The 3,942-nt window shown below is 33.5% G+C and overlaps 1 protein-coding gene and 1 pseudogene across 3 annotated transcripts in view; one reads left to right on the plus strand and one right to left on the minus strand.

Moving 5' to 3' along the window:
* LOC108309479 overlaps window positions 1-1,554 on the plus strand; it is a 9,080-nt pseudogene extending 7,526 nt beyond the window's left edge.
* Window positions 1-3,942, minus strand: part of FNDC3A (fibronectin type III domain containing 3A) — a 197,212-nt gene that overhangs the window by 140,834 nt on the left and 52,436 nt on the right. The gene's annotated exons all lie outside the window — the stretch shown is intronic.

Below are 3,942 nucleotides of genomic sequence, written 5' to 3' on the forward strand. Positions count from 1 at the left end.
AAAAAAAAAAAAAAAAAAAAAAAAAAAAAAAAAAAAAAAAAAGAAAAAGAAAGAAAAAAAGTAGATATCTTGGGAGAGCCAGAGCCAGTGAATTTCTGAGTTCTGCAGATACTCTCAATTGTGACAGGAATACATGCTCTTTACTCAGGGAATATGGTACATCTATAGCTGTGAAAGATGAAAGAGATGATACATTCTGACAAATCTTGAGGATTTACTCATTGTCAAGAAGAAGGATAAAGTTTTTGAATCTTGCGCAAATCCCAGTGGTTTGTAATACATAAAAAGTACTGAAAAAATTGCCTGGCAACAAAAGCACTTTTTTCCTGACTTCTGCCTACCAGCTTTATGCCTCCAAACTTAGCAATTGCTTTACCTTGCTCTGTTAACCATTCCAATGAGAAATCAGGCTCAGATATCCTTTATCCAAGAAACTGGAAAGCTTCCTCTGGAGCAACAATTTGGAAAATTGAAAATGGAAGTCCTACCTGATGGTAAGCACAAAATAATAAGATTCTGACAGCAGAGAGGACGCACATCTTAATGGAGGACAGCTTGCAGAGGAAGCTCTGGATGAACTCACTGAAACCACTGAACCCGAAACCTGTTATCTTTGAGTCAGAATAGTGGGAATGAACCTGCCAACCAGGTTGAGCACCTTTTCATTCCAAGAAGACATGGGAGAAGACATGATAACAGAAGACTATGAGAATGATGGGATACAGGAATTAGTCTACTGCTAATCAGAATGCTACTTAAAAGGATTCATTTTACTTTTATTTGGTGGTTCTCAAAAAGAGTTAATATGCTTTTCTGGTATACTATAATTTATTAATTATTCACTCTTACAGTATTTCATTACAAAGAACTGACTCTAGTGCCATCTTAAAGTAGATAATCAAGTCTTCAGGTAACTGTAATTTTTTTTTACAGTATTAACTTACTCTTTTGGGTTAGAAGAGGGCAATGCATATGAAGTATGGTTGATCATTATATCAAATATCAGAAAATGTGAAGGAATAATCCAGAATACAAAAATCTTATAGGGGGTTGTAAATATAAATTATACAGAATTTTAGAATGCAATCATGAGTATAAATAAACCTCATGACTTAGAAAAATAAATGGCCAAAGTTTTGCTTACTTAAAAAAAAGAGAAAATCAAGTTGAATTAAAAAAAATTACAAGGATATCACATTCCAATCACACTATTATAGGCTGCTTGAAGACTCATACTCAGTGATTAACAGAATAAGCAGACAAAACATTATCAAGGATATAGAATATCAGAACAACATTATCAATTAGCTTGACCTAAATGGTCTTGGAAAGGACACTGCACCTAACAATTAAAATATACACTTTCATTTCAAGCACCAAAAGAAGTGAGGCAAAAAATTTTAAGCATGGGCCACATAGAACACCATAAATCAAGTTTTACAAATTACAAAGAAGTTAGTATTAAATATCTTCAAAGTGCACAATTAAAATAATTTTTTAAAAGCTAAATGTTTACAGGCTGGATGCAGTGGCTCATGCCTGTAATCCCAACACTTTGGGAGCCAAGGTGGGAGGATACTTTGAGCCCAGGAGTGCAAGACCAGCCTAAGCAACACAGTAAGACCCTGTCTCTAGAAAACAGTAAAAAAAAAAAAATTGGCTGAGTGTGGTGGCACGCACCTGTAGTCCTAGCTACTTAGGAGGCTGATGTGGGAGGATTCTTTGAGCCCAGGAGGTCAAGGCTGCAGTCAGCCTTGATTGCATCACTGCATTCCAGCGTGGGTGACAGAGTGAGACCCTGGCTCTCAAAAAACAAAAACAAAAACTGTTTGTAAACGTTTCAATAATTCATAGGTCAAGGAACAAATTATAATGAAAAACAGAAAAGGAACAGACATAAACTGTAACCAAAACATTGTGCAATAAAACCTTGGGATGCAGGCAACACTGTATTCATCAAAAAATACAGACCTCTAAATACAACAAAAAATTAATTTTTTTTTTTTGGGGGGGACAAGGTCTCGCTCTGTTGCCTAGGCTAGGCTACAGTGGCACAATCACGGCTTACTTTTCATATCTTCCCATACTGATGCTTTAGCTTTCCAGATATCCATCTGTTCTACTCCTTTCAATCTAGTTCTAAAAGTCAACTGCTTCACCTTCATTTTCTGGTCTGTGACTGACTTACTATTCACTAGGATAACAATTAGTTCGGACTTGATTTCTGCTAATATTTTCCTAAACAGGGCTTCTCAACCACTATGATTGTGAACATAGAATCTCTTCTTCAGAAAATTCTACTCATCCTTCAAAATTCTGACATCCTAAAGCAAAGTCAGATTATTCCCATTCTAAGGTTCAAAGTACTCTGTACATCCTTCTATTATTACATTTAGCACTAAATTGTATTTAGTTGCTTACATGATGTCACCTCCACTATAACACAAGTCTTTCATAAGACTTCAATCTATTTTTACAGTTACAGAGACTAGAGTGGTACATTTAGACCTCAATCTATTTTTGTAGTTACAGAGACTACAGTGGTACATTCACAAAAACATAAGCTGAATAGATGTTTGCTGAATTAACTACTGTCCATCTCCAAGTGACTCCTAAATCTTTTCTTTCAGCTTCACTTTCTGTGATGACAGAAATGTTCTACAGCATTTGTGCTGTCTGATATAATAGCCTCTAGTTGTATGTGGCGATTGAGCATTTGAAAAGTGACTAGTAAGGATGAGAAACTGAATTTGTAATTTTACTTAACTCTAATAGTTGAAATAGCCACATGTTATTAATGGCTACTATATTAGACAACATATCTTGGGATGCCCCAAGCTTCAAAATTCCATTTTCAACTATTTTCTGTATTTATTCACCTTGATAAATTGCAGGCACCTCCATCTCACTATGTCTAAATCTGAATTAATTATCTGAGTTTCCTGAGAAATTAGGCTAGAAAATTTATTTCATTTGAACCTATCAATTTATAAATATGTCTAAATTATTTATATATTAAAGTGCTATTAAATTAATTTGATCACATGAACTTTGAATTAAGCTTTAACTATACTTGGCTAGATCTTGTCAATCTGTAGACTGACTGGCTGATAAAACGTATTTCAGCTTAAGTCGAAACAGAGATTAAGATTTGCAAATAAAAGATAAGAAAATTATCAAACTAATAAATTTGAATTTGGATTTTAGTTCCATGATGAATAATAACTAAATCTAAGTAAGAATATATGCTTGATACCAGCATATAGACAAACAATTGGGAACAGTCAACCAATCGCCCGTTTAATTCATTTATTTAGCAAACAATTAATGGGCAACTACTATATGTTAGGCACTCTTTGAGGAAGTGGGGATACAAGGATGAATCAGTAAGGAAGATAGTTACAGCAATTACAATACTAAGCAGAATACAGGGTATAATATGCAGTAATTGGAAAACTTTTTTTCCTGTTTAGGCTCATTTGTCTTCATAATTGTTTCTACAGAAATAAAGTCATTTTGATAGAAAAGATAAATGAATTTTGAGTCAGACTATTCTATATTCAAATTCTACTCTATAACTTTTAATAGGTATGCAGCTTTTAACTGTGAACTTTAGTGTCTTTTCTAAAAAGGAAAATTCTATATATTCTGTATGTCAGCATACTGCCTGACATACAGGAGACTCTTAAAATATTATAATGAGGTATTATCCCATACATACACATTTATAAACAATGTCTGCATAAATGTATATACAGTATGTAAATATGCAACTAAGGATTTCTGTTCTCATTTACTGCAGAATGGCTTATAAGTAGATCTGTTTTTCATTCTCTTACTAATCCTACTAAAAAGTGTCATTATCCGCACATGTGTGCCATGTATCTTACCTGCACATGTGTGACATGTATCTTTTTTTTTTTTTTTTTTTTTTTTTTTTTT

Source organism: Cebus imitator, unplaced genomic scaffold, assembly GCF_001604975.1.
Source record: "Cebus imitator isolate Cc_AM_T3 unplaced genomic scaffold, Cebus_imitator-1.0 Scaffold94, whole genome shotgun sequence".
NCBI classification, from domain to species: Eukaryota; Metazoa; Chordata; class Mammalia; order Primates; family Cebidae; genus Cebus; species Cebus imitator.